Consider the following 26,830-nt stretch of genomic DNA (forward strand, 5'->3'; position numbering starts at 1 on the left):
AGAAACAACAACAAATGCAGAATTACAAAATTCACAAATACAATATGCTAACCCACATGGATGCCTTCATTACTATAATCTACAAGACTAAGCTCTGAACTACCCCCTAGAGCTATCCTAGAAAATGTTTAGGCCTTTCTTAAATAGGCAATTTTATGCTACTTGGGAAGGTTCTAGACATTGAAACTTAATACCTAGGGCCGATAGACCCTAACAATACATATTGAGTTAGCCAAATACATATTTGACATTCATTTTAGAGATTTTGAGTAGCCCAACTTTGGAAGACTATAGCTCTGAAACCGTTGCTTTGATTGGCTATTATAATCACTTTTTAAAAATGCCAGTTCCTGATCTATAGGTTCAAAATTGTGCTAGCGCCCTTCCATTGAGTTTTAGGACCTCATGTAGAGCCTTTAAGACCTTCAAAATTGAGCTCACATCTTTTTCTCCAAAATTTTCAACCAAAAATCCACAATAACTAGTCTAATACTTAAGCTGGAGCAATGAGATTTTTATCTAAGCTTATAATTCTAAAATGAACCTTAATATAGAAAATCATAACATTTCAAGCTTGTATGAAAAACTTACTAAAAATAGTAAGTTCTCATTAATAGTAACCCCCTTGTCTACTAGTCCTTATTGAAATAGAAAAGGAAAAAAATAAAAAATATTTCTGGATAATGCAAGATTGCTCGTACACGTAGGATGGTCCTACATCAGTATGTGTCTCTACAAAAGGAAAGATACTATGCATTTGATCTACATCCTCATATGGTCAGGCAATGTGTCTTCAATCAATATTATTAGACACTAGACATTTTTTCTTTAATCACATCCTTAGATGGCCACACATTAACTTACCTTTAACCAACATCTTGTGATAGCCAAGTAGTCATATTAATTCTTGCTAATGCAATTCACTTTATTTATTAGCTGATAGGATTTTTATTTTTATTTTGGGGAGGAGGGGGTGGAATTACCCCTAGAGATTGTAATGTCTTGTGGAATAGAAAATACTTTTTAAAGTGTTGTTAGTAAGAAAAATTCAGTGGACTTTGACCATGTACATGTTTTCAAAGCTGGAGGTAAAGGATTTTAGTCCAAAAAAATGGAGCTAGAAACCATGTGGATTTTCATATTATGATTCTATAATTATGGATTAGAAGAAATAATAAGAACCTCATATATTGTTCTCTTAAATTGTGTTTTTTCAAAGTTTCTACTGTGTATTGTGGTATTAAGGGGAACACCCTACACCATCTCATCAATTGTGATGTGAAACCAGGTGATCGAAGAGGTCAAAAGAGTGTTGGAAAGAAAGAATTTGCATGCATTACACCTCAAGAAAGGTGGAAGATTAGAAACACTTTATGTTAGAAAGTCGGATGTACAAGGATATTAGGTTCAAATTTGTGGATATTATATCTAGAAGCTCTTGGCACAACTTATTCAATGAGGAGAACATTGAGAAGTTAGGTGGGCTCATCATTAGCTTGCACAAAAAAGAATCAAATTCTTAAAGTTGGTTTAATTGGAAGGCTATCCCATAGGCTAGACTTAGCCTTGTGGACATTAAAAATCTATCTATGTATAATTTCACCATATATGTCCATCAACAGAAATAAATAAAGAGGCATCAACGATGTGATTGCCATAAAAATAAATAAAAAATCATCCACTAAATGAAAGTCCAACATAGTGCTTCCACCATGATAGATATAAATATTCCTTTATATATATATTGTATATTATATATATATTATATATTATACATATGGTTAGTTATATTATTTTATACTAACTAATGGTGTTTAAACCTTGGAGACATGTCTCTTCAAAAGACATGTCTCCTTCTCTCATACTTATATGAGATCCGAATCTACATTTGAAATATATCTATAACATTGGAAACATTATTGCATTTGCAGACATGATCCATGTTACTCAAAAAAAATGGCAATGAGGGCCTATCAATGAATTGGCTCATGAATTGAACAAAGATCTATAAATGCAAAGTGAGTTGTACTTAACAGATCAAAACCCTACTATTACTTTCTAACCATTGTAAATAGTATTTGAAATCCTTTAATCAAGGTCGACCTAATAGTCATATGTAAATCCTTTAATAGGGTGACATTCTAAGGGAATATTCTAAAGTCCTCTTAAAAGGCCACTCCTAATAGGGTGATTGAATCTTTTAACAAGGTCACCTTTAACAATGTGTTTTGTAACCTTTAATAGGGTTGGCTCCTAACATAGCTCACTTCAGAAGAGTCAAAATTAGTGACATGTTGCTTATGGTTTTTCCCAAATTGGGTTTCCACATTAAATCCTAGTGTCAAACTTGTGTGCATGTTATCTATGGTGTTTTACTGCTTAATGTTTACATTCCACAAGTTTTTTATATTTAGACCTGGTAACAGGAACATCAAAAATAGAAATAACTCAACAAAAATAATCAATGATAAAAATAACTACAACTCACAACAATTAATTAATTCATGATATAATTCATATGAAATATCATTATACAATAAAACATAAATATGGAACATATAAAATAATATAATATGATTAAATGCATATCATGTAACACTAAGCTAATTAAAATACAAATGGAAACAAACTCAAATGCACTCCATACATAAATGAAAAAGAATCATTGGGTAACTTCAAAGTGGGCCAGCCTCCTCAACTACCTAGTGATGAAGAAACGATTTAGTTTTACTACTTTGTAACCATGTACAGAAATATGGAATTTATATTTTAAAATGATAATAATTTCTACACACTATTTAGTGTTTTGTATATATATATATATATCTCCTAATGTTGTCTCTTGTTGCTTATATATATGTAACTTTTTATGACCTCTTTGATATGTATAAAGAATTACATATTTAGCATGTTGCAAAAATATTGTACCTGCAAAGAATAGGTCATTTTTTGTTAACGATCCAATAATATTATTTCCTTCATCTATATTTGTTGAACCATGGTTTTGAAATGTTTTTATTGTAGCCAAGTACAAATATAGAGAGAATCTAATCAATAGGTTACCTATCCATGTGATTCATGGAAATGAATCTCAACTACAATATATTTTCCTTACTTATTGACACCCATTACATATAGAATACTCAACAATAATAATGGATAATTTTTGGGCCAACTTTATTTCCATCCTTTGGTATGTAACTCACATTCATAGCCTTTCCATATATACATGCCTTATGTATGAGGTCTGCATCAATTATTGAAGAAAACAAAATGTGTCTCCATGATATCAAGAAACAACATGCAATGCAAATTAAGGCTTGTAGTCTTCCTCTTTAATATTATAACCATCACTAAGTAATATTTCCATCAAGGTAAGTATGTGTTATATATTTAAAAGTTGATGGAGCTTTGTATTAGTGAAATAGTGATAGGAAGATGCATAGTAGGTGACAAGAAGACCTACAACTTATAATCAACATGATAGATAAAGAGAATCACATCTATTTATTCACATACTTTATCTAGTAACTAAATTAAATATTACTTACATATATTAGATCATATGAAACATAGAAAGAGAAAATGAAATATTTAAATGGGTATTGAAATGAGCATGAAGGCTAAAATATGTCGTAATTTGGGACATATATAGCTCTCATTATTCCCCCCAACTTAGGATATTGTACATCCTCATGTAACTAGTATAATCAAGAGGATTTTGGTGTGAATTAGAGACACTTGTATTTATGGCTTTAGACTTTGTCTCCATCCTGAACCATGATAACTCATTTATAAACACAAATCCCTTTCTTTGCTTCACATTAAAAACTTTATTAATTTTTTTTCTTCTACAATAGGGATATATTTTTCAAGTTGTTTCTCTTTTCTCTTTTCTTTTTCTTTTCTTTTCATGTTTTGTAGCATCATGGTTCAAAAGGTTACATATACGAGAAATTTATGTCAATGTGCACAAGAGGAGCTTAAATGGGTGAAATAGGAGAGATGAGAGACAAAACAAAGGCTATTGTACAATGGATATAATAGATAGTATGATGTAATTATTAAGGGCAATGGATGGAAGATAACACGATGACATTCCTCCACCCAACTTAAAGGTTGACCATCCATGAGAAACAAGGATAGGACAAGGAGGAGTGTTGCATAGTGATCAACATAATAAGAAATATAAATAAAGTTAAGAGAGAAAATAAGGAAAAATAAAATTGAATGTTTTACCAACATGCATATGCAAATAGACCAAGGAGGAAACATAGAGAAACTCGGCATCTGGCACCTCCAAAATGGATGAATCAACAACAAGGAATGAAGAGAGGCATCCAAAACTACAACACCGCAAAAGACCTCCATCAAACTAAAATCACTAGAGAGTATACCACTAGAAGAAACCAAAATTACAATAGAGACTGCAACTCAAGGAGCTACCATCATCAAATGGAAGTATTGTAGAACAAATAGTGGGTAGCACATTCCACTAAAACACCACAATTGAACATGCAACACATAGTATGGGTGATCAAAGCTGAGAAGACCACACTGAATAGGAGCTATAGAGTGACATGAGGTGCCAGAACCACAAAATCCAATGAGTGTTTTTGAGAAGAATGATGAGTAGAAAAGCCAAGAACACCATTTATTGCATTTTCTAAATTTTATAATTATAATTTTTTTTTTCAATTTTTTTAATTTTCTCAAATTTTGATAATGACAAGTGATCATTGGCAAGCTAGTTTTCAATCACTCATCACTTAACGGTGTTGTAAAAGTAGTTTTCACAATTTTAATTTTAATTTTCAATTAATATATGCCAAAAACTAGTTTTCAGATAGTAACTAGCCAACAATGCCTGAAGGTTTTTATTGTTGGATCTTTTATTGCTTTTTTTTTCAATTTTTTTTCATTTTTTCATTTTTTCCTTTTTCAATAACTACATAAAATTACCAAAGAATAAGAAATGCTTACATGGATGATGAAAAATGATACTATTCAAAACTTGAGTTTTGTCCACAACTTCACAAATGGCACTATTGAAACTTGATTGCATAATGAACTTGAAATGATAACTACAAATAATCTCAACAAACTTGGAAATACTGAAACGCTTCACAAATCAACCTTGACTCATGTATCTCATGCCACAAAATTTTAAAGCTTGTTGGAGAACTTTAGAACACACTAGGACACTTGGATAAGAGAATTATCCATAAGAATGATGATCCTCACAAGACATAGTGCTCCAAAAATGACAAACTGTGATCCTCTAGCATGAAGTTATGTTATCCAATCCTTTTGATAAGTAAGAGATATTCATATCATGGAATAAAAACACCTTCATTATCAAGGAAAAGTTCATAGAGTGAAATACCAATGATAGTCTCTAATGTATCCATAGAACTTTAGAGAGGAAAAGACACAACTCAAGGAAGGAGTGTGATGATCTGCTATGTCTTCAAAGTTTTTCTTGATGTGAAGCTCAAAACTAATCATGAATCTCATATACCAAGTTGCATATGTTCATCCATGTGATAAATAACCAAAGAAAAGAAATCCCATCTCAAAGGTGGTGAACACCTTATGCCAAAATTTGCATGTAATCTAGAACAATGAAGCACAAGTGAAATGGACATGCACCAGATAACTAGCAAGCCCACACAATGTTAACAAAGCTAACATAGTGTGTTATGCAATGCCTATGTAGAGAAGTATCATCAAATGGTATTGTATCTCACCTAAACAATAGACCTATAACCATATTCTCAAAACCAAACATATCAAGTGTAGTAAAGAAATATCACCCATTCAATAACTCTATCATTAAGTAGGTAATTTAAGTTTACAAATGATAGATAGAGTTATTAATATGAATAGGTACTTAAGAGGATAGAGAAATACAAATAAACCCTTGTGTTCATATAATAGCAATGCTAATTAACACTAGAACACATACCTTGAATTGTTGAGGTGTCACATGTCGAGGTTTTGCTAAAAGGGCCAACAAAACAATCAATGAAGTTTGGTTGGAAATCATCCAAGAAGCACAAAATTGAAGGGATTCCTCCCACCCCCACCCCCTGCCCCCACACACACACACAAACTTAACTTCATGGTACAACTTAAACCAAAGAGAGAGTAACACATATAAAATATTTTGTGAACCCGATCAAATATTTCAATAATTCAATGAATGGACTCCCAACTTGACATTACAAAATCATAGGGAATTTGATTAATCCAAGGAATGAAGAAATTAGAACTTGTTATGAATTAATTCTCATTTGAAGATACAAGAGCCAAGAATGAAAAATATAAAGATATTAATACCTTGATCCTTGCTAAATAAATGAATCATCCATAGTGTATTTGGTCATTTTAGGACAACAGATAGATTTAACAATGGCAAATAATGCTCATCCAATTATAACATATTTTGTTTGGTCTTATGATTGTGCTTAATAAATTATTGGTACCAAATCAAAAATTATGTGAGGGATTCACATTTTAACCATAGGCCTCCAAATATCAATATGTATAAGTGTAAAATTAATAAAATATAGATCCTAGAGGATGTGACAACAAATTTGTGGAATGAGGAATGTATATGGTAAAATATTACTTAGTGAATGATTAATATAAACATGCATTCTTATGAGTCCAATAATTAAAATTGATGCAATTTGAAGTATGGGATCATTTGTGGGTATTTGGAATTCACTAAGTGGAATAGAAGAACAAAGTTGATTATAACTCAATGAATGATATTGTTCTTCTAATTTAAGTAAACCAAAATCATATTCCTTAAGTGCATTAATACACTCCAATATTGATTTAATAAATTCAAGCACATTATTATATGGTAAAGGGATCCATGAAAATTTAGATGTAATATTAATCACCTTATTAGGAAGTGTTGTATGAGGAAATATAGCTGCCTTTGGTGGATAGGGTAGAGTGCAATGTGAATGGGATAAAGAATATGGTAATAATGTGAAGGAGATAAAGTAGATGGGAATAAGTAGGATGGGTGGAATGAAGATGGCAAGGAGGGATATAATGGTTGTTGTGAATATTCATGATTCCATTTATCATGCATATCCTATAAAGAAGTGTGTTTTGAAGAAACATGTTGTGGTTGCAATATAACAGAGTGATGATTCATACCTTGATCCTCTTGATTTTGTGCTTGAAATTATTCATCTAGTATAAGGAATACTTTTTCACTTCCACCATTATCATGTTAAGGATCACAAATATCTTATATCTCATCCACCATGTGCTTTTGGTTATTTGGGTATATGCACTGATTGTCTTTCTTGTAGTAATTAGAACAACAAGTGATTAAATTTTTATCCTCAAAATAACATTGTTCTAAGAATTCATCAATGATTTTCTTGTGTTCAAACATAGGGATAAAACTCTTGCATACTTGTGATAATGGAAGATCAACATTTTTTAAATTGTATTCATTAGGTAGAGATGGTATTAAAACATCACCTTTGGTTGACACAATTTCCCCACCAATTTCTTCTTTTGTACGTAGGGGTCTGGGGGTGGCAACCACTAGTGGGGTCAAGGGGAAATGCCCCTTGCGAGGTCCTAGGGTAGCACCCAAGGTATGCTCATTGTCACAATATAGGGTAGGGTCGAGGGGCAATGCCCTTGATGCCAAGCATAGTTTTCCTCTTGTGTTCCCTTCAAATTTTGCATTTTTGAAGCAATTTTCAACCAAAATTAATGGATTTCAACAACCTTCAAAATGCATCTTTTTAAACATTTTTCTTCAAGAGTGTCTTTTCTTTACCAATAGCTCACAACAACTAATGATAATGTAAAATTTAATTAACTTATAAGATCTAGTTTTAAACTCTAAAGCAATGCATCTATATGATTTAAGCAATGCAAATTAAGATTAAATTAAGCAAGGCTAGCAATTGTAAAAGATTTCACAACTCATCAAAATAACATGCCTTTGACACCTTTACCCAACAACGATGCCAAAATTATAGGCCAACACTGGGGCAAATAATTAAGAAATAATTAACAATTTATGATGAAGTTCAACTGGTCTATTTGTGTCAATTTGAGAGCATAAGCTTGCGAAAGGTGTCTGAGCAGTATGCCATCAAGGGGTGTTAGTTGTGATTTGAGAGATTATGGATGTAGCTAAATCATGAGAAAGAAAATCTATGAAAAGCCAAATAAATCCTAGTGACAAGAATTGTCACTTCTTGGTGACAGGAACATCAGAAACAAAAATAACTCAACAAAAATAATCAGCGATAAAAATAATTGCAACTCGCAACAATTAATTAATTCATGATATAATTCATATGAAATATTATTATACAAAAAAAATTGGATATGGAACATATAAACTAATATAATATGATTAAATGCATACCATGTAACACTGAGCTAATTAAAATACAAATGGAAACAAACTCAAATGCACTCCATACATAAATGAAAAAGAATCACCAAGTAACTTTAGAGTGGGTCAGCCTCCTTAGCTACCTGGTGATGAAGAAACAATTTAGTTTTACAGCTTTATAACCATGCACGTGAATATGGAATTTATATTTTAAAATGATAATAATTTTTGCACACTGTTGAGTGTTCTATGGAACTGTACATATATATCTCATGATACTATCTTCTGTTGCTTATATATACGCAACTTTTTACCACCTCTTTGATATTTATAAAGAATTGCATAATTAGCATGTAACATAAATCTTCTATGTGAAAAGAATAGGTCATTTTTTGTTATCGATCCAACATAATACTATTTCCTTCATCCGTATTTGTTGAACCATGATTTTGAAATGGTTTTATTGTAGCCAAGTACAAATATAGAGAGAATCTGGTTGATGGGTTGCTTGTCCACATGATTCATGGAAATGAATCTCAACTACAATATATTTTCTTTACTTACTAACACCCCCCATTACATAAAAAATACTCAACAATAATAATGGTTAATTTTTGGGCCAACTTTATTTCCATCCTTTGGCACATAACTCACCTTCATGGTCTTTCCATACATACATGTCTTTTGTATGAGGTCTACATCAATTATTGACGAAAACAAAATGTGTCTCCATGCAATCAAGAAATGAAATGCAATGCAAATTAAGACTTGTGGTCTTCCTCTTTAATATTATAACCATCACTAAGTAATATTTCCATCGAGGTAAGTATGTGTTATATATTTAAAAGTTGATGGAGCTTTGTATTAGTGAAATAGTGATAGGAAGATCTTCAACTTATAATCAACATGCTAGATAAAGACAATCACATCTATTTATTCACATACTTTCTCTAGTAACTAAATTAAATATTGCTTACATATATTAGATCATATGTAACATAGAAGGAGAAAATGGAATATTAAAATGTGTATTGAAATGAGCATAAAGGCTAAAATATGGCATAATTTGGGACATAAATAGTTCTCATCACCAGCAACAATGTTTTGGATAGAGTCAACAAAAAAATAAGGGACAACTTTAACATTTTGAACCAAAGCTACCTTAGAGAGACAACATCTGTATTATCAAAGACAACAACAATATCATATGCCAAAGAAAAATTATTATGAGATGAGCTATCCACCCTATCCCCTTGGAAACTTTTTAAACCATATAGTGATGGTTTGAAACCCCCCAACAACAAAGAAGGTGAATTCTTTGATCTAAACTTATCAGAGGAATACCACACAATGAGATGGCCCATCTTATGATATTTATTGCACTTGAAATGAATACCCTCATAATCAATAATTTGGGTCCAAGAACCATTTGGAGAAGCCAAAGTAACTTGTTCAAGGAGACCCTTGGAAGCATCAACCTCCAAAGGAATGCAAGCATGCGTCATCTTAAACACATTAGAAAACTCTGAATCAACCATCTAGAAATCCCCATGGCCTTCCCCATAGCCTCCAAGATTGAATCTAGCCAAAAGTTAAGGGGAAGATTTGACAATCTTACCCATAAAGGTATCTTATTAAAGGATTCAGTAGCTAGATCAAATTTTTGATACCAAGGTTTGGCCATCAGGAGGAACCTCTCCTCCAAGATAGACAACTAGACATAATGGTTTTCCTATTTGCAACATTTGTAAATTTCACAATAAAAAACCCCTTGCTATAGGGTAAATTTGAACTGTGTTAGTTATGATTGGTTCCCAATGTTTGGAAATCCAGGCATTTAAATCCAAAAGAAAGGGCTAGAAACCCCTAAAATGAAAAATAGCAGTAGTAGAAGAGTAATCCTCCACATATTTTGAAATATCATCAATAGTTTCTAAATCTAGATTAATCACAATGGAGCCACTTTCAGAGATAGGAACAACTAATGGATGAAGTCACCCTCTCCTAGCCAAAGTAGGACCACTAAAGCTTGCCTCATAAGCAACCACATCTGCATAAGAGATCGCATACCTCCCTACAACAACTTGAGAGCTAGAGAGGGTCATCTGAGATAGCCTAGAGGACCCACCAGAAGATGTAGTAGGGAACCTCTGACGAGCAGCAATAGGAGGATGATGAGAAGTCATAACAACAATAGGTGGACACTTGGTGGGAGCATCCGTATTTTGAAAATCATTAGCGGGAGCAGTGTGAGCAGGAGCCATAACAAATTCAAGATCCTTTCCAATCAAATGCTTTTGTCAATTATATATGTTAATTGTAATTAATTATTACAATAAGTTCAAAAAATATTTTTTAATGTTTTCTAAAATCATAAGCTTATCATTTATTAGTTACAATAATACTACATCATTTAGTAGTTCTTATTTAATTTTTATATGATTGTCACATTTTTTAAATAACTAATTTCTACTAAAAATCTATTGAAATTTTATAAATAACTAATTTATTCTTATAATAACTTTGTAAAAAATATCAAACAAACTTATATTTATAGTAATTTTAAAATGAAAATAGATTTCAAACTATTGTACTTTTTAACATCATAGAATACTCTAAAACATTTTCCAATATTCTATAATATTCCATAGACTTGTTGGGTTATTGTCTCATCGAATGTTAGTCTTAGGTAAGTTGTGATTAAACAAGTATAATTTGGATCTGAGTTTGGGATACTTGAGATAAAATGCATTAGAATAAAATGATTCATTATGATTTATAAATGAAGATTGTTTCTAAGCATCCTTTGGGAAAAAAAGAGTGCCATAACTTCATAAAAATTCTAGTACATAGAAATTTCAAGTCACTCTAATTTTTTACAACTAATTTGTAACTCTTAGCCTCTTACTTATAACTAAGGGCCCATTTGGATTGTGGATTTGAGAGGGAATTAGAATTTGGAATTCTAAAAAATTTCCAATCCATTGTTTGGGTGTGCAAATCATGAATTAGAATTTGGTAAAGTATCCTTGTTTATACTCTATTTTGTAGATTTTGTCTTCCATTCAAATACTTGGAATTGGTGATAAATCTATTTTAATTCTAATTTGGAAGAAAATGGGCATTCAAAATTTATTGAAACCAATAATTTTTGGTATCCACCACAACTCTATTTGGTTTCCTGCTTGAAAAATTTCGTTGTTGTTACTCTTTTGCTCTATTTTCTTGACACACTTGTGGGTAGCTTCATAATTCATCTTCCATGAATACTTGATGCTGCCATTCCTGCTAGCTAAGTAGGATATAATGACATCGGTAGAAATTCCTTGATCAACAATTGATTTTTGAAGGAATTTCATGTGGTTCACATATGCAAAAGATAATTGGGCATCCTTCAATTCTTCCCTAATCTCATTGATTCCTAGTTTCTCCCCAATGTTGCTTCTTTCCTTGGTAATGGAAAACACATTAAATCCTCTTCTCATTAACTCCAACACAATAAATTTTCCAATGTACCCAATGGATCCAACTACTAAAACATTCACATCCTCAAGATATTTTCTCCTAAATTCTTGTAGAGGTATTTGATTGCTTGAAGCATTCACCTTGTTGTTGTAAAGCCCTCTTTTATCATAAACTCACTTGCCTACACCCTGTTGTAAAGCCCTCTTCTATCATAAACTCACTTGTCTAGAAGATTAAATGGTCACACACCTACTCTTAATGAGATCCTTTCAAACTTGGGAAATCCCATGCATGTTGATGCAATTCCAAAAATGTGCAACCAAATGAAGGAAATGTGTATTCCATAACAAATTCTTGCTAAACCAAATGGTCCCAAATCAAATCCCCAAAACCGTAAACTGGATTTCAAGTTCCAGAATCCCAAATCAAGGATTCTGAATGCCAATTCTAAAATCATTTTCCAAAAACCAAACAGACCCTAAAGTTTGAAGATCACATCATCAAATATGATGTTCAATAAACGTAAAAACTAACATCATCCATAGATTTTTGACATCATTCAATTTGTCCTTTTATAGATCTAATATAATGTATAGACTCTTAATTCAGGTTTGATCACTCAATGACTATTTTATCATAAATAAAATTCCAAAATTAATGTAATGTTACTTTATATCCCTACAATTCCAAGTTGAGGCCAACACCGAGTGCCTTTCGTAATGAATGATACTCAACTTTCACAATGCCATTGACACACTGCCAAAGTTGGCAAATAAATTTTAAAATTAAAAGCTTAAGAAAATAAATATGGAAAAAAATTGATGATGAATGACTTTGGATATTGTTCCAAAAATATTTGTGAGAATTAGAATCAGGAAGTTACCATATCTTTAATGAATTATCTTTCATCCAAGTGACAACTACAGGAAACATCTCACTTTTGGTATTAAAATTAATCTATCAATTATATGTCAATGTCTATCCAAACCTCAAATATATAAAGGGCTCAATATGCAGAAAACATATGTGGTACAGAAAGTTGATCTCTAGAGTCCATTAGTGATGATTTGATGTAATTTTGAATCATTGTCAAATCTAATACATCTCCACCATATTAATCAACATCTAATTAAAAAGGCCACATGGACCCAAAAGTTAAAAAAATGAGATACTTGATCCCTAAGAAGGACAAAGGAGGAGAAAGTGAATGCTTATGCCCATGAGAGTGCATTTCTTTCAAAAAATTCATCGAATGCCTGGCATGAAAATATTTTGGGGTCTAGGCTCATTGCAGAACTATCACATTGTTAATGAAATTGGACCAAATTGTAAGATATTTGCAGCTTCCCATTTTTGTATCAAGCAATTTTCATTAGTCTATTAGCACTAATTTCATTTTTTGAGATTTAAGTGTTGTTCCCATTTTATATTAGGAAAAGGGTTTTTTCAAGAAGATAGCATGACAAATTAAAAAATTAAAATGATAGATAGTGAAGTTGCACAAACTATTCTATGCCCCTACAAGATAGGTGGTACTTTTCTTTCAACGGAGCTTTAGAAGTTTTTTTTTTTTAATTGTATTTAATGTTAGTTATATTATTGTTCACAATGTTTGCCTTCAAGGTATGAAAATTGGTATCATCAAAGGCAATCTCTTACTTATTTTCTTCTACCTTTAGCTTATTAATTTTAGGTACATTACTCAAAGCATTCACGCCCGCTTCTTTAAACCTATCTCCAACTTATGTGGATCTTCAATAATCCTAATAAAAGATGATCTACAACCAAATGAGAATCTTATTTTTTCTCAATTGTGCTTGCTTGATGCATTTGATTAGGCTTTTCTTATAGGGTAAGATTTTGGTATGTCATTTTTTCAAATATTAGTGCATGAGATTCAAAATAAAGTCCACTGATTGATCTTCAATAGAAGTGTATGAAACTACTTGTCAAAGTAGCACAAATGCATACTATATAAGAGTATGGAGCACCCAATAATTTATGTTAACACATCATTGCACAACTCAAACCACTTCTCGTGATGTTGGAGTATCCTTGGTGTAAGGGCAATCTTGCACCACCCAAAATTATTTCTATTTCTAGTTTTGTGTCTCCAATAAGAGTTATTCATGTGTAAAGTTTATATTTGTGGGATATTTCTAATTTTAGTAATTTGGTATTATGTGCTTAGATTATTCTAATCTCATATGTGTGTTGAAACCAATTGGTTAATTGTGTATTGTCTTTGATGTTATACAAAATGTCATATCAATGCTAGTTAGTGTATGTTGAGATCACTTGGGTGATGAAGATGATTTCTTGTATTTGTCGAGCATTCTAGAGTTTTCCAAATTCAAAAGACAGTGTCTACCAAGTTCACTTGGGTGACAAAGGGAAGATCACAGAAGTTAAGTGTTAACTGAGCTCACTCAGTTAGTGAAGGAAGAGTTGGATGGAACCAATGTTAACCAAGCTCACTTGGATAGCAAATGAACTTTTTGAATACATAGTGTTAATTGAGTTCACTTGGTTAACACAAGAAAATCATTTCTAAGTTAGTGTCTACCGAGCAGGGTTGGCTAACAAAGGATTTTCTTATTTTGGTATATTGAGTTCAATTGATTTGATTGTTGGTTCCAACTGACTGAGGAGATGAATATTAAGTATTCTAAGTTGTATTCAAGCTTACTTGACAATGTGTAAGATATAAATATAAGTTCAAGATGAGAATTTAATGTGTGGAACATAATAGAAGATTTGAAGATGCTTAGAGGAAGCGAATTATAAGGATAAGCAGAATATCCTTGTTGAGCTGCAAAGATATATTCAATAAGAAAGGATGAAGTATACAAGCCAGAATTGAGATCTATAATCATAAATTTAGTTGCATCAAAAATTAGGTTATCACATTGTTACTCTTCAACCATTGTAGTAGTAATATAAATATCTTAACATAGTTGGCTTAACAACTATTTTTAAATCCTCTAACAAGGTGGCATTTCTAGATTGAAGTGTCTAAAGACCTTTAACAAAGCCACTCATAATAGGGTCATTAAATCCTTTAATATGGTCACACCTAATAGTGTGTTTTGTAACCTTTAAAAGGGTTGGCTCTTTACAGGGCTCACTTTAGAAGAGTGAAAATCAGTAACTAGTTGCGATTGGTGGTTTTTCCCAAATTGGGTTTCCATGTTAAATCTTGGTGTTACTTGTATTCATGCTATTTCTTTTATGTATATGTAACTAATTTAAGTAAGATTAATTATAGATAATATCTTAAGATTTTCATGTTAAGTAGTTACCAAGTTATTTCAATGTTTACTGATTGATTGTGTGTTTATCGAGTATTAGTATTTTTAGTAAAGTTTATTTAGACATCTAAGGGATCTAGGATTTAATTTTGTGGTAATTGATTCACCCCTCCCCTCTCAATTAATCCTCTTATATTTCCAAAAATGTGAATTTTCATCTTTGACATATTAGCCTATGAGATGATTTCTATTGTCATATCATATGTATTGGTGCAGTTATTGCAAATTTTTTATATGAATTACTAGTTTAGAGCGCGATAGCGCACTATATAAAGGTGGACATCAAAAAGAGCATTGGGGAACCGAGGCGATGACCTAGCTTTTGGCTAGCTACTAATCCCAAGCCCTCCCTTCCTTAATAGCCAAGACCGCTCTTAACTGACTTGATGAAGACTCTTCTTCATCTATGTAACACCCCCCCCCCCCCCCCTACCTACATTCGGTCGGCAACTAGTCTGTTGTTTTTTGCAATTTTGTTGTGTGACGTTAGGATATGGTGCAATTTTGTTGTGTTACGTTAAGAACTAGTTCTATAATTATGAGTAAAAACCCTATCCAACTTTAGGTCTAGTGATGAAGACCTAAATAGCTCTGAAATAGGGTGAAACCTCAACTAATAAGCACTTAACAGTAACAGATTTCCACAATCCATTTGTAAAATACTAAGTTTTCTGGATTTGATTGTGTTTGTTTATTTCATCAATGTTTCGGATCACACTACATGATCCATCATCAGGATAAGAAAGTGCAGGGTAGTAGGATATGTAGACTGGACCTTTCTCAAGAATTATAAGAAGATAAGGGGGAAGCTCGTAAAACTATGCAATACCAAAAAATAGAAAAAAGGTACACCCACCAAAAAGTATAAGAAAGAAGAAAAAATAAAAGAAAAAGGTGTGAGAAAGTGATTTGTATATTAATTGATATAAGAGATGAAATATGTAAATTGGTACAAAAATATATACACATAAAATGTCAACAAACAAAAGTTAAATTGGTCAACCCCCAAACAAAGGGTAACCAAGGTGACAGAAAAGCCTAGCACCAGCCAAAACCAAAGATCTAGCTAGAAGGGAAAAAACCAAACTGAGAGCCAAATATTACAATGGAGCTCATGATTTTCCCTTTGATTTAGAGCCTCCCTTGAACAATCAGAGGTTCATTTCTAAAGGAGGACCATATGGCTTAGATTTCTTTCTTTTTACTGCAGTCCAACCTTCCTCCACCTTAGCTGCCTCAGTAATCCAATCCCTAGAAGAAACTGAACAATGAAGCCTAGGGGAATTAGAAGCAACAATGATCTCCCTAAAAGAGATTGTAGCCAGTTGGCCCCCATAGGACTAGGAGGAATGTCCAATACAGGGGCAGGGGCAAGAGAGGGTACAGGGTCTTGGCCCTAATAGGACCAAAAGGAACATCTAATACAGGGGCAGGGGTAGGAGAAGGAATAGGGACCTGACCATGAGTCCAAACATCCTCTGCTCTCTCTAGCACCGAATGATCATTAGCACAGGAATCATCCACTAGATCCAGAGGTACATCCATGGACTTAACCATTGTATAGTGTTTAGAAGAGGCCCCTGACCATTAGGAAGGTGTTTGCCTTGATTTAGTCTTCATAGCATCACAATGAGCAACAATGTGACCTATCATATGACATTTTCTACAACAAAAAGGGATACCTTCATAATCCAATATTTGGGCTCAAGAGCATCTCGAGGATTCCAAAAAAACCTTCTTAGGGAGGCCCTTTTAAATATCCATCTCTACAATAATTTGAGCATACGTCAAATGGAGAATATCTGAAGTGTTTGAGTCCACATATAAAAAATCACGGATGGCATCCCCAATAGCTTCATAAACAGAATCTAGAAAAAAGATGCATTGGGAGAGTTAGAATTCGGACCCAAATAGGAACCTTGTTAAAAGATTCTATAAGCGGATCAAAATCCATATGCCATGGCTTGGCCATAAGTGGAAATCTTTCGTGCCATGAAAAACTATTATCACACAAAATAGTCTTCCTATCTTTAAGAATTTTAAACTTTACTAGATGAAAAATCCTTCAGCCATCAAAAATATGTGGACATCACAATCTAAAATTGGTTTGCAATGCTTGGAGATCCAAGCATGAAGATTAGCAAGAGCTCTCTACCTTTGCTGCTATTTAGAATTCGGACCCAAATAGGAACCTGTTAAAAGATTCTATAAGCAGATCAAAATCCATATGCCATGGCTTGGCCATAAGTGGAAATCTTTTGTGCCATGAAAAACTATTATCACACAAAATAGTCTTCCTATCTTTAAGAATTTTAAACTTTACTAGATGAAAAATCCTTCAGCCATCAAAAAGATGTGGACATCACAATCTAAAATTGGTTTGCAATGCTTGGAGATCCAAGCATGAAGATTAGCAAGAGCTCTCTACCTTTGCTGCTATTTTTAATAAGCACTTGCATGATTATCTATTGTAGATCACTAGCCGAGGATTTTAGAGTTGGGTTATAATAACCCATCGAGTCAACAGTTTGGTAGTAATGGTCTCCAGAAGTGGACCTATCTAAAAATGTAGTTTGTAAAATGTCTTGAGTTGATCCTATGTAACAAAGTTTAATGGAATAATATAATATGAGGTTGGTCAACCTGAAGGCTTAGAGCTTAGTGTCTAGATTCTTCTAGGGATGTAAAAGTGCCTATATAAGGAAGACCCATAGGTTATCTAGGGAAGTTTTGGGTGATAGTTGTAACTCTGTCTTGTAAACTATTGTAAGGAAGGTTGATATCAATAATGAAACTCATGATCATATCAATTTAACTATAACTACAAACTTAAGAGTCCCTCTTAGTTACGAAGGATTGATATAACACATATTATGTTCTTGAGTATATGAAGAGATATTATCTCAGTATGATATTCCTAGAATGGCATATTTAAGGATATCATCATAAATCCATTAATACACACATATATTATTTGTGGAATTTTCTACAATTTATAATCTATAATAGATTTAAGTTATGGTGTCTACCAATATCCGACCTGAAGAACCATATTAACAACTTTTATGGTGTCTAGAAAGATCTAGCCTAATAGCAATGACACCAATAATTTCCATGGTGTCTAAAAAAAATTGGCCTAATAACCATGATGGATATCAATGTGTCTGGTAAAATTTGGCCTAATAACAATGACACCAATAATTTTCATGGTGTTCGGTAAGATTCAGCCTAATAACCATGATGGATATCAATGTGTCTGGCAAGATCCAACCTAATAACAATGACAACAATAACCTTCAATATTTTTGGTTTTAGAAGGTTGGTCATTTATTCATAATATTGTCACCTTACAATAGTTACCTTCTATTTGTTATCATAACTTTTGGCACACTAGGACAACAACTTAATGTAGCCTATTATGATAACAGGTCCAATTATTGATAAGATTGTCACCTTTCAATAACTCCTCTCTAAATTTATACATCAATAAAAAATCATCATCTTTCATGACATAATTACATCATTATGTAGTAACTCACATGATATCCAGCATGAACCAAGTCAAAGGGTAGACCCACCATACTTTCTAATAGAGGGTGGAACAAAGGGTTTTTAGTTCATACTTCTCTCTCATAGAGAAGAGTGCATTGCAAATAATTTCTCTTATTACTTCACCTCATAGAAAAATATCATCTACAAAGGATTGCATCTCAAAATTTCTCCCTTTGAACATCAATCCTGGGAAGTTAGGTTCTCTAGTTACTTCCACAAAAACCCTCTTCACACAAGGATGTTTGTTGAACTCACTCTAAATTTGATATCAATCTTTAGATTTTCTAGTGATAAGTGAATACTTCCTCATAATATACATAGGAGTAGGCCCATAAAAATCCTACAGTCACACACATGTATTTCTAGACTCCCTCTGAGTATCAATCTTCAAAGCTCCTCTATTTCTTTAGAAGAATTGTCATACTCCCTCTTAATGTAGAAGAATCTCATAATCTCAATCATCAAACATGTTTTCTTCAAGAGCCTCTTTTTATTGATCTTGATCATTAGGGTCTTTAGAGCTACTATCATTAGATTGAGTCTGCACAATATTAGGTAGCATATGTAAAGTACCAACTTTCTTTTCTCGTAAGAACATCCTCAAACATAAAGGAAAAGATCAAGGAAAATAACCTTTATAGTATGTATAAAAAATACATATAAGAGAGAAATAAATGTAAAAAATAAGAATACTTATCTGCACATGACAATTTAGAAATTGTTTTAGATTGTTTGAGAATGGAACATTGACTATCATTCCTCCCACAATGTAAAATTTTCACTCACCCTCATATTGTTGAAAAATTTTGTATCAAATATCAGAACTAATTTCTATGTTCCATCTTGCTCTTTTCATCCATTTTATCTTAATGGTATAAGCGAACACAAACTCATCCACAATATGCCAATATCTTGATTGAGTATGATTGTGCCACTTGAATGACTCTACAACTCATACATCAAATTTCATTTATCATTTATCATAGATGGTTGAAGTCACTACTTTCTTATGATGTAAACAAGGGGTAGGCCCATTAAAATCACTTAGTGGCATGAAATTGAAGTCCTCTTGATTGTTACAATTTATCAATTAGTAAATATTCCATCACAACATAGTTTACTCCCTCTGAATCAATGTGATCACTGAAGTTTAATGAAATCATATCCTCTATCTTCTCCCTCTCTTTCAAGGCTATAAAAGATGAAATGTCAATGTTCATCTCCCTCTTAGTCTCAATCTCCTCTTCATGTAATAACATTCTCAGAGAAAAAGATCAAGGCAAAATAGCTCTTTATCACATTTAGGATGTATTATCTACTTCAATTGGGTGATTTGTCACCTTTGACAAGAAATTGTATGCATTTTGGTCCCTTTTAATTTCCTTTTCAATGCTTATTGTCAACATCATTCTATTGAGTTTTGTATGATGAATGATAATACATAGTCCAGGCTGATTTTATTCTTACCACTCAAAATTCACAATCGCTCACTATTCTATCTAGTTGATTTGTAGCAGTCATATCTAGAGAACCAAGGTTATTTATTTTGGGTTGAGATATCTATCATGTGATGTCTCTCTAACTTCTTCCATGTCTTTTCTACTGTGATCAAATTTATTTTAATTTCTATCATTAGTATAGAAATCTCTTTTCCCTTCATTCTCCTCAAGGATAATCCCATATCCCAAGGTTACACTAAGGGTGAAGGTGTATAATTTTCAAATTGATATTCATTGTAGATGTTACCATTTTAATTTTATGTAGTGACTACTTATAAAGAAATATGTTTCCTTTCTTTTGTCCTCCATAATTATATATGATTATATATGCTTGCACATGTGTGATCTACGATCCTTACCAACTAAGCTACTATCTTCAAGCAAAGCACATGAGCTCATTATGCCAAATGAAATCTACAAGACAACCAATAAGTCTCCTCTAATCTAGGGTGCAAAAATACACATGAGTTGTATTCACCTTATAGTGTGAGTAAGTCCAGACTGATTTACACTTGTCCATGCAAAACCCACACTACAATTTTTCCAAGGCTCTTGCAACATCTCGTACATTAAATAAAACTGGTGTTAGGAAATAAGGAGCATTAACTACTCTATACTTCATTTTCTAGAGTGATTTTACCATTCATTACCATCTATACCCACTTCTTGTCATTGATTAAATGATGGAACGGGATATCGATTTAACCACCTCTTCTATCTTCACCACTTTCTATCCTTAGTCGCACATAGAGAGAATGGAATGTTAGTAACCTAAGAAGTATCCATGTGAGAAGGAGATGCATTAAATGTACTCCATATAATTGTCATAAATATCTTAGTTATTCCTATTGATTGTCGTGAATAAACTAACAATGAACATATTTAGCTACAATGACTAGCTAAATACTTTTCTGAATAGACAAGATTTTATTGTATGCTGATAGAAAAATTCTCAACAATGAATATTTTATTTTTCAATAAACAAATAACCATCTATGATAAATAGCTCAAATACCCATCTCTATAATAAATAGATTGAATACCTTTATTGTTAGTGAAAACTCTCAAATGCTATTATGGCCCTAAGCACAATTTGGATCATCTATATCATTATGATATGGGCTTTAAGTGTTTCTTGATCACTGGATGGCCTCAAGAATTTAGAACTATCAATGTGAGAAGACTTTATATCTTCCTTATCACTCTAACTCTAACTAGTGATGGATTAATCTGATACGGTTTCTCTATTCTTGGAATGATGGGGAGTTTGTCTATGTTATAGGTGTAGAAGTCCAACTCCTGATGTGTAGATGTGCTTGATTATTAGCTTCCATTCTAGATAAGTATGAAGGCACTATGCAATTACTTCCACTCTTTCTCCAAATGATGGTAATGAGTCTATTCTTGGTGATTAGTCATCCACATATTGGTTCCCACAAATAGCATTTGATGTCCATCGTTGATGAGGGTAGTGACATGTAGATGAATACTCACTTTGACTGCATATATGAAAGCCTTATTTGATGGTCTAGGCATCCTTTAAGATCCCTCTTCCTCTTATAATCTTTTTTCTCTCTTTCCATTAGACCATAACAATCATCAGGTGTCTTGTAATCTTGCACATTACTTATTGTGTCATCCAAATGTGCTCTAGTTTTCATACATTTGTAGGTAGCTCTGATACCATGTTGAGTAACATGGATTGTGTTTATAAATGTAATAATATTGTCATTGTTATAGATATATTTCAAATACAGATTTGGATCTCATATAAGTATGAGAGAAGGAGACATGTCTTTTGAAGAGACATGTCTCCAAGGTTTTAACATCATTAGTTGGTGTAAAAAAATATAACTAACCACATATATATATATATATATATATATATATATATATATAGATAAAGGAATATTTATATCGATCATCAATAATGAAACTCATGATCATATCAATCTGACTGTAACTACAAACTGAACAATGTTTGTCTTTGATTCTCTTAGCAACCCTTCAAGAAATCACTCTTCAACTCTTCTCAACTTGTCTCAGCCTTCTGCTTAGATTCACTAGTCAATAACATCAACAACTACTCCAACTCTTTGGAACACTTTCACACCTGTATATACTATATGCACATACTGAAAGTTTTCCCTTGTACCTCCTTGAATAGGTAATTTTGATCTTTTTCCACTTAATCATCACCATAGATCTTAGTGTTTATGATTAATTCCCCACATCTAATGAATCTGATCACCATCTTGTTTTCCCCCTTCTTTTCTAAAGACTTCTTTTGGAATCCAATCCTTATGTCATTTACCTAATCCTCTCCTAATATTAAATTGTTCCAACTTATTGATCCTTATCTTTAATGCACTTTCCATATTCAAACAAATCAACTTACTCAACTAGAAATTATGATTTCTCATAAACATTTAAAATATTGTTCCTTGGCCAACATTGTGTCCTAAAACTTAGTCAACATTGGGTTACTTGATCGCTACTAAATTTATTGCTCAAAAAATATATTATCACTCGATTGATATTGATGCTCGGTCAACACTAATTTTTCTTGGCTTGCTCTAGCACTTGGTTAACACTAGCATCACTTGGCATGTACTTCAAAATTCTTTAGTCTTCTACTATGTTACTCGATCAAGCTTATGCATTTGATCTATCTTTGTTCACACTTTCAAGACTTGAGTATTACTATCTTCTCCACTTGTAACGTGATTTAAAAAATTAATATATCTTGTCAAAGTCCAACTAATCAAATGTCCATTTGTAGTTTCCTCTTCATAACTCAACTTATCCTCTAGATTCTTTTTTTATAAAAAACTTCTCAAATCCTCTTCATCAATTAAATAGATATGACATTTAGACCAAATAGAAAATTGTCTCACCAATAGGTTTGACATCAATGACAATACAACAATTGTTCCAATTGTAGTTTCCAACAATCTCCCTCTTTGGCATTGATGGAAACACCTCAAAAATACTTCTAGTTACCATGCAATCCAAAACTTGTATTGTCTCGGGTAACACTTCCAATGTATCAAACCTTTATTAATATCCTTAGTTTCATTCTGATTCTTGTCAATAACTCTCTTTAGGTCATATCAAATTTGGCAACATCATTAGTCTTATGAAATCCCTCTAACTACTCTCTGCTTCTTGCATAGATATCTCTTTTAGGTTTCACTATCTTCCTCTACCATTTTGATCTTCTTCTGCGAAATAATATTTCTTTCTACTAGATAACCTCTCTAATAATCTCTCCTTCTTCATGGTAACTGAATTACATGTTCTCCCTTATGGTGACTTAAATATTCTCTCCCTCTTTGACAACAATGTCAAAGATGTCTCCATCCCTTGCATCTTTCTCATGTAGATACCTTCTTGTTAGTTATGAATGCTTCATCTATCATCTTTGTATGACTAGTCCATCATTTTTTTCTTCTTTTTAACTACTTAGGCAACTCCTAAAATAGAGTTGTCTACATCAATTTGTAAGATATTTTGATCAACACATTTGATGCAAAGCACCATCCTTGCTTAGGTTGCTTTGTCTAGGGGAATCACCCCTAATTTACCTCTAAGATTTTCATAAGAATCTTTAGGTAAAGTATTAGTAAATATGTCAGCAATTTTCTCTTTAGTATTCACATATTACAATTTCACTTCTTTTTCTTGAACTAGCTCTCTTAAGTAATGATACTTGATAGCAATGTGCTTTGTCTTTGTGTGCATTGTAGGATTCTTTGATATGTTAATAGAACTAGTGTTATCACAATAGATAACCACTAGATCAATAATTTTTTCCTTCATACCTTTCAATAATTGCTTAATCCATATGATATTTGAACAATTCACTGCTACTACCACATACTCAACTTTAGTTGTTGATTGAGAAATGCGCATCTGCTTCTTGCTTGTCCATGAAATCCACCTTTTTCCTAGAAATAACGCACCTCCACTTGTGCTTTTACATCATCAACATTTCCTTCCCAATCAAATTCAGTGAATACCTTCAACTTAAACTATCATTCTTCTTGTAATACAATCCATAGTCTTCTATTCCCTTCAAATATCTTAGTATCATTTTCACTACCATCATGTGGTTTTCTTTAGGACTTGTAGAAAATCTTGCAACTATCCCAACTACTAATGCAAGATCAGGTCTTCTATAAACAACATATTGAAGTTTTCCAATCATTGATCTGTATTGACTCTAGTTCATATTAGTAGAATCATCATTCTTGGATAACTTATGTCCAGTAGACATACATGTACTCATTGGTCTTGTATCTTCAATCCCAAAAAAATTTAGTGTCTCCTTGATATATTTGGACTAATTAATGAAGATACCTTGCTTCATTTGATATACTTGTAAGACAACAAAGAATTTGATCTCTCCAAACATTGACATTTCAAATTCCTTCTTCATCTCATCAGAAAATGATTTTCATAATGCTTCCTTGCCTCCAAATATGATATCATCAAAAAAAATTCAAATAAAAATACCTCATTGCTCTTTCCAATCTTCAAGTACAGATTATTATTATCATTTTTTCTTTCAGAACCAATCTTCACCAAGTAGTTATCCAATCTTCCATACCATGATCTAGGGGCTTGTTTCAAACCATATAAAGCTTTGTGCATCTTACACACCATATTTTTCTTGCTAGGATCCTAGAATATTTTAGGTTGTTCTTCAAGTATCCCATTTAGAAATGTAGATTTGACATCCATTTGATATACCTTAAATCCTTTATAAGAAGAATGTGCAAGTAGTTTTCTAACTCAAACTAGTTTTTCTACAAGGGAAAATGTTTCCCCATAGTCAACACTTTCTTCTTTTTCATATCCTTTGCATATTAGTCCAGTCTTATTTCTTATGACCTCACCATTTTCATTTAGCTTGTTCTTGAATACCCACTTTGTTCCAATAACAATTTTGTCTTTAGGTTTGGGCACTAGTGGCCATGTTTTGTTCTTTTCAATCTTCTCAATTTCTTCATTCATTGCTTGTATCCAATCTTCATTCTCCAAAGCATCTTTCATAGATTTGGGCTCAAACTCACAAAGTAAATATGTATCACTTATGAGTATTTTTTTGTCATAACACCAAATTATTTATCTCCAATGATTTTTTCAGGTGCATGATGTCTTCTCACATATTTTGCTAATGTAGGCTCTTTTCTTCTTTGTTCTTCAATAGGTTCATCTTGAGAAATGATTTCAAGCTCATTTACTCTCTCTTGTTTAGGTTATGGTTCATGTCATGCACACTCAACATTTCCTTCTTGATGTTTGGCTTCCTCTCTCTGTGACTCAACATTATTTTTCTATTGCTCAGCACCCATATTCTATTGCTTGGCAACTGGCTATTGCAACTCAACATTCCTACTCTACTGAGGATCTACAACTTTGTTCTCTTGTTTAGGTGGAGTGCTAGGAGCACTATCATTCACATATATGAAAGAACTATAATCTCCAAGTTCTTCCTTACATTCAACTTCATTCTTCTCTATATATTCATCAACTTTCACATTGCACTTTCCACAAATTTTTTAGTGTTAGAGTTCAAACACTTATAAGCTTTTCTCTTAGTGGAATATCCTCATAATATACCTTCATCACTTTCAGCATCAAGTTTTCCATTTCTATTGTCTATAAGTATATAAAATTTTCTTCCAAAAAAATTGAAATACTTCATATTAGGTTCATATCCATACCACAATTCAAAAGGTGTAGAATTTTTACCTTTCTTGACTTGCACTCTATTCAAGGTATAAAAAATTGTACTTGCAATTGTTTGAACAATTGATTAATTTTGTTTTTTGTTTGATGTTATACAAAATGTCATATCATTACTAGTCAGTGCATGCTAAGCTCACTTGGGCATTGAAGATAGTTTTATGTGTCTATCAAGCATTCCAAAGTTTTCCTAGTTCAAAAGGTAGTATCTACTGAGTTCACTCAAGCGCTAAAGGAAATTTTGTGGAAGATGAGTGTTAACCGAGCTCCCTCAGTTAATAAAAGAAAATTTTGATGGAACTAGTGTTAACTAAGCTCACTTGATTACCAAAAGAACTTTGTGTATATGCAATGTTGACTGAGTTCACTCAATTAACACTAGAAAATTATTTCTGAGTTAGTGTCTACTGAACAAGGTCAACTAATGAAGGATTTTCTTATTTTGGTATATTGAGTTCAATTAATTTATCTATTGATTCTAGCTGACTAAGAAGATGAATATTAATTATTCTAAGTTGTATTTGAGCCAACTTCACAATATGAAAGATATAAATAAAATTTCAAGTTGAGGGTTAGAAAGAGTGTGTGAAGTAAGTTAATGCATGGAAGATTTTTGAAGATCTAATGATGTTGAAAGGAAGTGAATTAGAAGGATAAAGTAGTCTATCCTTGTTGAGTTGAAAAGATATATTCAGTCAAGAAGGATCAAGTATACAAGCTAGAATTGAGATTTATAATGATGCAGGAGCATCCTGGGTTGTCTTGTTATCCTACTTAATTTTGTTCATTTTGCAAGTTGGTGCCAAGTTATTGTAGCACTTACTTGGTGTCGAGTTATTGTAGCACTTAGTTGGTGCTAA

Source organism: Cupressus sempervirens, chromosome 10 (assembly GCF_028749045.1).
Source record: "Cupressus sempervirens isolate cs-2001-9-10 chromosome 10, ASM2874904v1, whole genome shotgun sequence".
NCBI classification, from domain to species: Eukaryota; Viridiplantae; Streptophyta; class Pinopsida; order Cupressales; family Cupressaceae; genus Cupressus; species Cupressus sempervirens.